This window comes from Lepidochelys olivacea (genome assembly GCF_965140295.1).
Source record: "Lepidochelys olivacea isolate rLepOli2 genome assembly, chromosome: 2".
Classification (NCBI taxonomy): Eukaryota; Metazoa; Chordata; order Testudines; family Cheloniidae; genus Lepidochelys; species Lepidochelys olivacea.
Window position 1 is genome coordinate 72,122,877 of NC_140412.1, and position 12,216 is coordinate 72,135,092.

General features: G+C 45.6%; 1 protein-coding gene across 4 annotated transcripts in view; it reads left to right on the forward strand.

Moving 5' to 3' along the window:
* The window catches only part of PCMTD1 (protein-L-isoaspartate (D-aspartate) O-methyltransferase domain containing 1), a 76,422-nt gene that overhangs the window by 9,922 nt on the left and 54,284 nt on the right, over positions 1-12,216 (forward strand). The window contains exon 1 of one of the 4 annotated variants that reach the window (XM_084619820.1): positions 3,745-3,763. The exons of the other annotated variants lie outside the window; for them this stretch is intronic. The gene's annotated coding sequence lies outside the window, so the exon portion shown is untranslated. Of the gene's footprint in view, positions 1-3,744; positions 3,764-12,216 lie in introns of those variants that run through there. 4 annotated transcript variants of the gene reach the window in all.

Consider the following 12,216-nt stretch of genomic DNA (forward strand, 5'->3'; position numbering starts at 1 on the left):
TAATGAGTAGCTGTAGTTGTCATCAGCAATGATCAGACACATGAATCTAATGGCAAGTAAAGCCATCTTGAAAAATCTTGCTAGGGTGAATAGCAAAGTTGAATAGAAAGTTGGTAATAAGCAGAGCACTGGAGTACATACTATACGGAAAATCTGGCATTGGCAGGAGGACGGATAAGATGACCTAAATGGTCATTTGTTTATAACGTGTGAATCTATGAATTAATGATAGATCCAGATGTGAATGTAGTCATGAAATTTTAAGGGCAGTATATAATATACCATTTGATAAATGATGTGCCATCGTATGTAATTGTGCAAAAATCTGTAGAAGTATAGTCCTTTAGGGTGAAATAAATGTACCACTTGCCATTAGTTCTTGGGGCATACTACACTACAAAATTAAGTCTAAGTTACAACGACTTACAGCAATCATTCTAATTAAACAGCTAGTGCATGTCCATACTATGACCCTTGTGTTGGTGGAGCACGTCCACATTAGCAGCTCTTGCATAGATACAGAGAGCAGTGCACCATAGGTAGCTATCCCACTGTGCAGTTGGCCACCATCTGCTGCAGGGTGTACTGGAAAGGGTTTGCGATACCTGGGGGGCAGGCACAGTGTCCCATCATGCAGCTTTCTCCATTTCATCATTCCATGGGCTTCCTAGTACATTCAGTGGACTGTTGGTTCTGGGCTCAAAACAAGCGCTGAGTGGTAGGATTGCATCATTATGGGATAATGAGCATTGGCTGCAGAACTTTTGGATGCACAAAGCCACCTTCCTGAAACTGTGTACGGAACTCACCACAGCCCTATGACATAGGGACACTAAAATGAGAGCAGCACTAACTGTGGAGAAGCAAGTGGCAATCACTGTGTGGAAGCTGGCAATGCCAGACTGCTACCAATCAAGCCAGGAATCAGTTTGGAGTGGAGAAATCCACCCTGGGGGTTACTGTGTTGCAAGTGTGCAGGCCATTAATCACCTCCTACTATGAACAACTGTAACTCTGGGCAATTTGTGTGAAATAGTGGATGATTTTGCAGCAATGGGATTCCCTAACTGCTGTGGGGCAATAGATGGCACACACATCCCCATTTTGGCCCCAGACTATCTTGTGATGGAGTACATAAATAGAAAGGGCTACTTTTCTATGGTATTGCAGACTGTCTTGGATCACTGTGGTCGTTTCCCCGACATCAACGTAGGCTTGTCAGGGAAGGTACATGACGCACACATCTTTAGGAAAATGAGCCTGTACAGAAAGCTGCAAGCAGGGACTTCCTTTCCAGACCAGAGAATTACCGTTGGGGTTGTGGAAATTCCAGTAGTGATCCTGAGAGACTCAGTCTACCCCTTGCTCCTGTGGCCCATGAAGCCTTACACCAGCCATGTTGACAGCAGCAAGGAGCACTTCAACAACAGGCTCAGCTGTTGAATGCCCTTTTGGCCACTTAAAGGGGCACTGGTGTTGTCTCCTCAGGAGGTTAGACCTCAGTGAGGTTATAGCTGCCAGCTGTGCCCCTCATAATATATGTGAATCAAAAGGGGAGAAGTTTTCCCAGGGATAGAGTGTGGAGGTGGAGTGGCTGTCTGCTGCTTTTGAGTGGCCAGATACTAGGACTGTAAGAGGGGCCCAACGGGAGCTATTTGGATCAGGGAGGCTCTGAAGGAGCATTTTAACAATGGGCCACATTCATTTGTGTTGCCGTAATGTGTTTAGCAAGGTTTTTTTTTTCAGCATGGTAGGAACCTTGTAATGATTACTGTGTGTGCTGCTGTAACACTGCAAATGCATTTGTTGGTACTGTCTCTAAAAGTTAACAGTAGTCACCGTATGTTGGAGAATAATAAAGATTCATTCACTTTCCATAAGGTCAGGTTTATTTCACACCCATGCAATCACGATTATGTATTTGTAGCCTGAACTTCATACATACGGAGAAAAGTATCTTTAAAGGGGAAGGAACAGGAAATTCACAAGCACATTTGCCAATGAGGATGTTGGAGCTGGGTGTATGTCCAGATGCCATTCTGCAAATTGTTCCACATGTTGGAGTGCCTGGGTACTTCTGAGATCCCTGAGGAAACGAGGAATGTGTGGGGGATGTGTTAGGCTTGGGACTGCAACATGTCTGTTTGCTACCTCAGCAGCACTATCATCTTTTCGTGCCCTGTCTGCTATCCTGATTTTCTCTTCACAATTTCTCACTGATTGCCTCCCCCCATGCTCTCTGCTCACAATCTGAAGCATTCGATGACTGCAGAACCCCCTTGAACATGTCTGTCTTACCCCTCTAGTTTCTTTTCCTTATCTAAGTGATGTGCTCCCCCAGTGTGCGGGAGAATGTCAAGGGCATATCTGCAGTGGCTAAAGAAACCATAGACAGAGGTGTTGTCAGTGCATTTACACCCTTGATCTAAACAAGTAACATCTTTCTCACTTTCCCCTGGCACTCACACAGTGTAATGGTAGCCCCAGCCATGGTGAGGATGACCTGGGGGGAAAGGGCAAGCTGGGGGGATGGCCATGGGGTATTAGTGCCAGCACATAGGTCTACTGTACTGGACATTGTCACTGTTTCTCACAGGTGGGGGTGAATGCAGTTGGTATCTCATTTCTGAGGTTAACTGAGGCTGCGAGGATCCAGCTCTTGCATGCGTGTGGCTGCAGACCAGGAGTGTGTACTGCTATGGTGCCTGCTGAAGTAATTGTTGAATGGCGTGGCAAAGTTTCCTACCGTGTGGAAAGAAAGCAGCCTTCCCAAGAAACCTTTGGCAGAGGATTGCTGATTACCTCCCGGAAAGTTTCCTAGAGATCTCTATGGAGGATTCATGGGACATTCCGGTGTGCATAAACTAACTTTTCCACAGGGCCCCTCTACCCAGTTGTTCAGGGCAATGAAAAGCAGATAGAAACTATTCCAGCATTGGTTACTTCACTACCTCTTTTAGCCTGATTTTAAAAAGCAGTACATGACCAGATGGGTCCCTGCAATATTGAAGCAGAATGAGTACTTACCAGAGGTTCCCTCCCCTGCATCAGGCTTGGCAGAGCTGGGCTGTGAGACTTGCTTGCTAGGCTGCTCAGCAGTCGAAAAGAGGGTTCTGGCTTGCCATGCCACCAGATCTCTCTGCCACCTGTTGCCTGTCTCCCATCCTCTTCTGCCTCCACCTCTTTGTCCAGTATGTCGTTCTATGGGTTCGCTCCAGTGGCCAGTGACTCCAGCCCTCCCAAAGTATCCACGGGGTTCTTGGCAGTGGAGGTGGGGTCACCCGCCAAGGATGGCGTGCAGCTCCTTGTAGAAGTGGCAAGTCTTTGGCTCCACACCAGAGGAGCTATTTGCCTCCCTTGCCTTATGGTGCGCCTGCCTCAGCTCCTGGATTTTTATGCGGCACTTCCCTGAGCAATCTGGCTGTAGCTATCAAAGTTCCTGTGGCTGGAACAAAGCTGTGACTGCACAACCTCCTCTCCGCACAAACCCAGGAGATCCACCACCACCTGTGTACTCCAGGCAGGAACATATATGCTTCGCGGAGGTGGCATGGTCAACTGGGCAGTTGCTTTCCATGCCAAGCAAACAGGAAGAGCAATTTCAAAAATTCCTGGGGCTTTAAAGGGAGAGGGTCGTTCACCTGTGTAAGTGGCTGCAGGGCAGCAGACTTCAAAATGGTGACGGGAGCAGTCATTGTGGGACACCTCTTGAAGGCCACTTCGGATGACGTAAGCTGTGCAGTGTCAACTGCATCACAAAAAGGTCTGCCTCCTGTCCAGGTGGTTTTATTAAGTTGGTGTAGCAGGCGAGTTAAAGCAATGGGAGGGGCATTGCAGTGTGTACATCTCCGTAGTTAGGTCACTGTAAGCTGCATTACATCGACTTAACTTTGTAGTGTTGACATGCCCTTATTTTCTCGTGAGTGAAGGGGGAACCTCATCTGTTAAGCAATCTCTCTCTGGAGTTTAATTACATGTTTATATTTTTCGGGAAAATATAATACATGTAGAGAGGTAGCTTTTAAAAAGGATCAGTCCTCATAGTTCCCATTGTGATAAAGTCACTAGTTGTTGTTATAAACTTGAGTCCCATCCAGTAAATGGCATGTATATGGCCCTCTTTGATGCAAATGAAAGACTTTCTTCCCTCAGATGAGAGCCAAGTAAATTATAATACTGGAAGAAGGTTAAAACTTCATGAAGATCCTGTTAAAAATAATGCTTCTAAGGATATCAACAGTATAAAGATTATCCAGGGTGGGTATCTGCAATAAGCACGATCAAGAGAAATTCAGATATTACCAGGTGACAGTCTCTCTTGATTTAGCATTTTTTTCCCTTTTTAAAAAAGCTAGGTGACTTTCTTTGACCCATTCTCATGCACCTACCATCCTGTGAAAGCAGATATTCATCCTAGATCAGGAAGAACAGACAGTTGGGGGTTATGATTTGGTAACTATATACCTCCAGAACAATCACAATTACAGTGTTTGTTTAGAGACAGCCAGATAAGTGCAAACTAACATTGCTGAAAGCGTGAATTCCCAATACTGGCACATATGGGATATTAGTTTCAGTGAACAGCTAATTCAAGTGAAATCATGATGTCATGATTTTGGTAGATTGAAGTCATCCTGAATAGGGTTAGGTGCTTTTCACTTTCACCAGTTTGACTTTGAAGGAGTTGATCTCCAACTGTCAGCTTTTCAGAGCAACTCTGGGTTTATGGTTAAGAGCACATTAAGGTTAAAAAAGAAAAATCACACATTACTGTTCTCAAAATCAACCATTAGAAACCAGAGAATTTTAAACCTTGAAACTGAACAGTTAAAATAACAAATAATTAACACTATTTCTTAAACCAGACCAAACCAAAACACAAGCTTCTGGCCATAGACTTTTCCATAATATCTAGGACATATTAATAACTTTTGAACTACCATGGCTAGGAATCCGACATCTATACATTTTTACCTGCACTCATAATTTTAACATTGTTCCAGGACTGAATAGCTAGTTCTAGACCTTAAACTAGTGTATTAACAGTTCCTGTCTTAGTAAAAAGTTGTTTATCTTTTCCTCACGGAGATTATATCATTGGAGGAACTTCAGTTAACAGATACTAACCCATATTTTTAATCTCTGAAGTCTGAAGCCACAAATTTTAAAAATGCTTTCTTTACTGAAACAGGATCAGCAGTTTTTCCCCCTACACTTAATGACTGATTGCAAGTTAGGAGCTAAGATACATAGATAGGACTAAAACATTTCTTAATCTAAGATGACATTACAGTTTTATCAGGCAGGAACACTCATATATTTTCACAACTGGCACAGAGGGCTTTGATCTTGTTCGGGGCATTTGATCACTATTGCTATTGAGTAATTCTATCATTTCGATATAGATGATGAAGTAAAACCATCAACATGAAGTCTAGCCCATTGCCCCTCCCCACCCCCCCAAGTTCAATGTAGCTTCATGTAGTGAACTATACCTACCCCTATTAACCTTTATGGCTTTACATTTAAGTCTTCAATTTGTTCGTAAAAGCTTGCTGTGAGCAAGGTGAGCTACAGAGTTGGTAAGTACAAAGAATGAAAACCTGCAGTACTGTGATCCAGGAAACTGGTGGAAGTTGAAGGCTAGTTTTAAAACCAGAATAAATTTGAAAAAGATGTTTTAAGATTTGAAACTGACAAATATAACTATTGTTTGGAAGAGGGTGAAGTCAAAAGAGGAACCAGAAAAATGACATGCAAATTTAGGGTAAAAAAAATGAAATAGCATACTTATTTTTTGTTCTTATAATAGTTTATCTTCTTTACAACCTATATAGTTACATGGGAAGGGTCACATTCGTGGTTAGGCTTGGTTTTGATTCTAACATCTCTTTTCATAACTGGAAACTAATACAGATCTCTCCGTTACCTTAGTATATATTTAGGCCTGATCATGTGATTGATTGTGCATGGGTTTGTCTGTACACCTTCACTTGCAGGGTTGGTGCCTCAAGAATGATGTGGACATTATGCGCCACCAAGACTTTTGGTAGGGAGAATGTATATCTAAAGCGTGGGAGTGTGGTGGGGAGGAGAGGATTTTGAAACTGTATGAAAAAACTCAGCTACATGGAATTAATTGTACAAGGTGGAATTTGGACATCAGACCAGGTGTAGTACCCTTAACTTTGTGACAGGCACTCTTAAACAAGGGAGATTGTACTGCTCCATGGACATATATTGACCCATCAGTTACGAAGTCATAATCCATTTTAGAATTACATCTGAATCAATCTGAGGGCCAAATTTAAGAATCCTACCTTAGCATCCGTTTGTGTATGCACAATTTTGTGTATGTAATTATTTGTGCGTGAACATACCACCATGCTCATGTGCAAAAAGCCATTTGTGCTTAAATAGTTTGCACTTACATATTTGATCATTTGCACACACAGCAGATTGGTTTTTTTGAAATTTTGATCCTAATTCTTATGCCTAAAACCTTCAACCCCTTACCTGGTAGAAGTCACTAGTTATCCTCCCAAAAGTGTGATTTAAAGTGACACAATCAATTAAAAAAACAGTACTTCTGTCTTCTAAGGAATACATTTTGTTTTACTTGCTAATAACATTTAATCTGTTGTCCATTTGACAGTGCTTTCAGTAGTCAGTTTTGCTCCTTTGTACGGTGAATGTTTCCTTATGTTTATGTGGCACTTTTGCACAGCAGGAAGAGAGAGGAAAATAAATTTAAAAGTGGAAGTGGAGGAGCAGGTGTTGTAACTGAAGCTTCTTGAACCACTTCTTGAAATTTGACTTCATGACAGTTGATGTGTCGCTTTCTAAAATTCCCTTTACGTAGTTTACCAGTTGTTTCTGTGGTTTCCTCCTTAAGTGTGCAGAGAAGAAATAAGTGCTTATATTTTCCCATGCTCTGTCAAAATGAGATGCAACTCAGTCAATTGTGCAGTCTTCATAATAAGATCATCTGTCACTTTTTCTTGCATCTGTTGGCCAGCAGTGGAAATAGGGCTGACCTTTAATTTCTCACTGTTAAGCTGATGAGTTGAACATCTCATTTAAATGTACTATTTTCCACCTGGTTATTATTTCAGGCTATGTGCGTATTTGCTTAGAAATCATTGCATCTACTTACTTTGGTTCACTTTTGTCTAGTTTGCTTTGCAACCTAAGGTTAAGAAATACATTCTTGAGCCCAAGTTTGAGAAAACTGAGGGGAGGCTTGGGATGAAGCCCTTTTTAATGTGAATTAGACATCAAGCTCCTTTCTTAGAAAAGGGGGTTGGATTTGCAGGGGAGCCAGAGCTATCTTAATGGGACTTGATCAGTGTTCCCTCAATTTTTTTTACTTTCATGTGCAGAATGAATTTTGTTATGTGCACCAATGTCCTACATCACCTCCATATTGGTGCACAAAACAAAATTCATATGGTGGGGGTTGGGCCGAAGGGTTTGGAGTGTGGGAGGGGGCTCAGGGCTGGGGCAGAGGGTTGGGGTGCGGGGCGGAGGTGAGGGATCTGGTTGGGGGTGCGGGCTCTGGGGTGGAGCCTGGGAGGATTTGGGGTGCAGGCTACCCTGGGGCTGTGGTGGGGAGAGAGGACTCCCCCAGACCTCTCTTGCTGCAGCAGCTTGGGGCCGGGGGTAAGGAGCCTCTCCCCAGCTGTGGCAGCTCTGGCGGGCCTGGGCCGGGCAGAGGGAGGGGCTCCTCTCCCCCCGGCCATGGCAAGTCCGTGCTGGGAGTCTTCATTTATTTACTTAAGGTTTCGCGTGCCAGTAATACATTTTAACGTTTTTTAGAAGGTCTCTCGCTATAAGTCTATATATTATATAACTAAACTATTGTCGTATGTAAAGTAAACAAGGTTTTCATAATGTTTAAGAAGCTTCATTTAAAATTAAATTAAAATGCTGATCTTATGCTGCAGGCCCGCTCAGCCCGCTGCCAGCCTGGGGTTCCGTTCACCTAGGCCAGCAGCAGGCTGAACGAGGCCTGCGGCCGGGACCCCGGCTGGCAAGGGGCCGGCAGCCAGAACCCCAGACAGGCAGCAGGCTGAGCAGGGCCTGTGGCCAGGACCCCAGCTGGCAAGGGGCCGGCAGCCAGAACCCCAGTCTGGCAGCAGGCTGAGCGGCTCAGCCCGCTGCCACTCAGCCCGCTGCCAGCCAGGGTACCGGCTGCCGGCCCCTCTCAGCCCACTGCCTGTCTGGGATCCCGGCCATGCCCACAAAGAGTGGGTACCTACCTTCTCCCTGGTTCTAGCCCATTCTCTTCCCCCCCCCTCCACTGAGCTGAGGGTGGGAGTGCACTGAGCACAGAACGGGGGGTGAAGGAGCAGGCTGGGGGTTGGGGTGCAGGGTCTGGCCAGGAGCTAGAATGAGGTAGGGGGCTCAGGGTTGGGGCAGGAGGTTTGGGTGTGGAGTGCTTACCTGGGCAGCTCCCATTCGATGCGAGGGGTGCAGGTGGGAATGTGGGGGGGCGGGTGCACGAGCTCCCATTTGGTGCTGGGGGGGGGCAAGAGTCAGGGCATGGGGTGGGGGCTGCGGGTGTATGAGGAGGGTGCAGGAGTCAGGGCATGGGATGTGGGGGGGCTGGGTATGTGTGTGGGGTGCTGGAGTTGGGGCTGGGGTCGTGGAGGGGTGCAGGGGTCAGGGCAGAGGGCTGGGGGCATGTGAGGGGGGTGTAGGGGTCAGGGCAGAGGCCTGTGTGTGTGTGGGGGGGGTGTATGGGTCAGGGCAGAGGGCTGGGGGTGTGGGCTAGGGTCACGGGGGTGGTCCCAGCCCACTGCCCAGAGCAGCTCGCGGCAGGGGGCTGGAGGGGATATGCCCTGATTCCACCCCCCTTCTCCAAGGCCCCGTCCCCACCTTTTCTCCGCCTCCTCCCCAGAGCAATGAGCACACTGTGGCTCTGCTTCTCTTCTCCCCCTCCTTTGCAAGGGCGATCAGCGGCAGGGAGGGAGAGGAGGAGGGACAGGAACCCAGCATGCAGGGGGAAAAGGCCAGGGAGGGGGGGAGCTTGCCTGCCCTGCAGCAGCAGCAGCAGCTAGCAGGACCAAGCTTCTTCACCCTGCCCCCGTGGGGGGCGGAGGAGGGTGGGCTGGGGCAGGCAAGATTTTTGATGGCACGCTGCTGCCTGCCGGGGTCCCGGCCTGGGTTCGGCAGTGGGCTGAGCAGGGACGGCGGCTGGGACCCGGCAGGCAGCAGCGTGCCATTAAAAATCACATGCCATAGGTTGCCGACCCCTGCAGTAGACTATTCTGTGTTACAGGCCATGATAGGCCTTAGCAATAGTACAAGCTGTGATAGGGTTGTAGTTTTAAGCAGGTGGGTTGAGCGCTGGAAATATGATTTAAGGATCAAAAGGGAGTGGGGGCAGATACAAATGGGTATCTATAGTCTGTCTCTGACAAGACAGCCCTGAGAAGTAATCCTGTTATGGAATTAATACTGGTGTGCCAACTTGGACAAAATTCCAGTATTTCCTCATTGATCCCTGCCATTCACAAAATAAAAACACTTGCTCCCACATTAACTACATGATTTGCCTGTGAAAAGATAAAAACTGAGTACAGACAAAAGAATGTCCTATCATGAAGGAGACTGTTTCAATTGTTTTTAACTACCAATGATTTGGAAACAACATCCTTTCCTTTGGTAAGGAAAGAAACTGCCACTCAACAACAGTAGCATCAGATGACTGAGCAGCATTGGTGGATTCAGTGCCACTCTGCTGGTCGATTGCTGGCTGTGCAGGATCTTGAGTTTGTAGTGTTGAGTCTGTGTTCATCCCAGGATTTTAAAGGGATAAGGTGGGTGAGATAATGACTGGGTATACCAGGCCCGCTGTGGGAGGCCTCATGGCCCTGCTACACCCCGCCCGATAAAAGGGCAATGGAGAGGGTCCTCCAAGCTGCCTACAGTGGCTGTGTGGGACAGCCAATCAGGGCCCAGCAGTCTAATATAAAAAGAGCTGTAGGGCCAGAGGGAGTTCAGTTCCTTGCTGGAGCTGGAGGAGTGTGGCTGGTGTGTGGCTGGCTGACAGAGCTACAGGATCTCGGATGAGGTAGTGCTGCCAGAAGCCAGGGAGAGCGAGAAGGAGCCCTGAGCTGGTTGCGGGGACTTCATCCAGACAAGGCCCTGAGGTAAGGTTGAAGACAGGACAGGGTCCAAGGGAAGTGGTCCAGGTAATTAGAGCAGCAGTGTGACTTAAAGGGACACAGCAGATAGCTGCTATCTACAGGGTCCCTTGGATGGGACCTAGAATAGTGGGCGGACCCAGGTCCACCTTCATTAGCCATTGTGGGAAGTGGCCTGGAGAGTGAGGCACCCCAGAGGGGGTCACTTAACTATAGTGGCCCAGCTGGAAAGCTGTAGCAAGGAAGCCCCAAGAGGGTGAAAACATTGTCTCCAGGGAGGGAGCCGTGGGGTCTGCTCTGTCCCAGAGGAGGGACAGTCAGAGAGTGTGTGTGCAGGTGCGCACTCAGCCAAGGGAGTGCTCACGAGAGGTGATTGCACCCCGTTACAAATAACATCTTAATTGGACCAACCCCAGACTTGAAGAAGAGCCCCGTACAGCTCGAAGGCTTGTCTCTTTAACAAACAGAAGTTGGTCCAATAAAAGATATTACCTTACCCACCTTGTCACTCGGATCTTGAGGGTAAATTGGGAGCAAGAGTTTGCAGCACAGCAGTGGGGGAAGAGGATGAGGAAATGAAGAATCACTAATTTTGTGCCTCCAGGCTCTAAGCCTTTAAAATAAACACCCAATAGGATTTGCCATGTGCCTCCAGCTAAGAGCTATCCACATTACAAGCTTATTGCCTACTACCATAGGATCCTACTGAAGCACTTTACTTGGTATTTGAAGGGTGAGGCCCTTAGTATACTAGGCCCATATCCTTTTTTTCTTTAGACAAAGACTTGACTGTGTATTCTTGTAGAGACCAACAATCTGTATTAATGCATAGCTCTAGGATGAGGTTTCAAATGTCAAGAATGTAGCCATCTGCTATTTTTAGCCTTGACCTCGCTTGTATATTCTTTTGCTGCAGCAGTTACGCCATAAACCAACCTTAAGTCATGCTCAAAAGCATTGATTGTCATATATAAAAGGCTAGGTGTGCACTTTTAGCTGTGATCAATCTAATCTGTGTAATATCCTAATCTTGAGTAAAGTATGATGCGTAACACATCTCCACAATACCTGGGTTTATGCCAACTTCATTTCTTGTGCATCAGCTTTGTGTAATATTTCTCAAGACATGGTAAATACTCTTTCAGACATTTTTCTTTTCTTTTATCTGTATGATAGTTGGTTTATATGCAAGTGTCTTGACTCTGGGCTCTGTGAAAGCTTTGACAAATATAAGGTGTACAATGATGGACCGTAATACTACTTCAGACTGGTTTCAAAAATAAAAATATAAAGATTACCTGCAATTTGTTGTTTTTTCAAAAATTAAGTATTTCATGGAAGGGGAGGTTGACTTTATTTTTTTATACTTAAACGACAGCTACACATGGGTTTACATTCTTAGACTTACGACATACTGAAATAATAGCATGAAATGAATTTACCTGTTCATCTTAATGGAGTGTTTAAAATTTAAAGTCTAATGACTACTGAAACTCCATCATGGTTAATGATTTTCCCCTTGGTCATTCTGTGAGTAATATCCAGCTAATTCTGTGTTCTGTTAGGGTTGGAAGTGACTCTTATTTGAAATACTATTGTTCCAGTTATATGAAACAAATAATCGCAAACTTTTCAGACTATGGACTGATTAATGCAATAATTCACGGGCCACCTCTTGGCCCACTCAGAATCATATGGACCATCTTTCTGTCAGTTTACCATTATGTATCTATACAAACTGCTTACGTGGAAAACAAGGTTGCATTTTTAGCTGTTTAATGCAATAAGTGAGTTGTATGTTTTTGGAAAAGATAAGTGTTGTCTAGTTTCGGTCCTCATTTCTTCATCTTCTCATCTAATCTTTCTCAGAGATGGTAACAAAGAGAAACCACAATCATGACTATCCTGCTCACTGCAAGTCATCAGCAAATGCTCTGCAAATTATCAGTGCTATGTGAATCTGTTCTACAGCATAGTGCTGCAAGTGCAAATAGAATATTCCTCTGGGATGAAAATGATGCTTTTGAAGAGGGCCAGTTCAATATAGGGCTTAGAGGAGCATAAG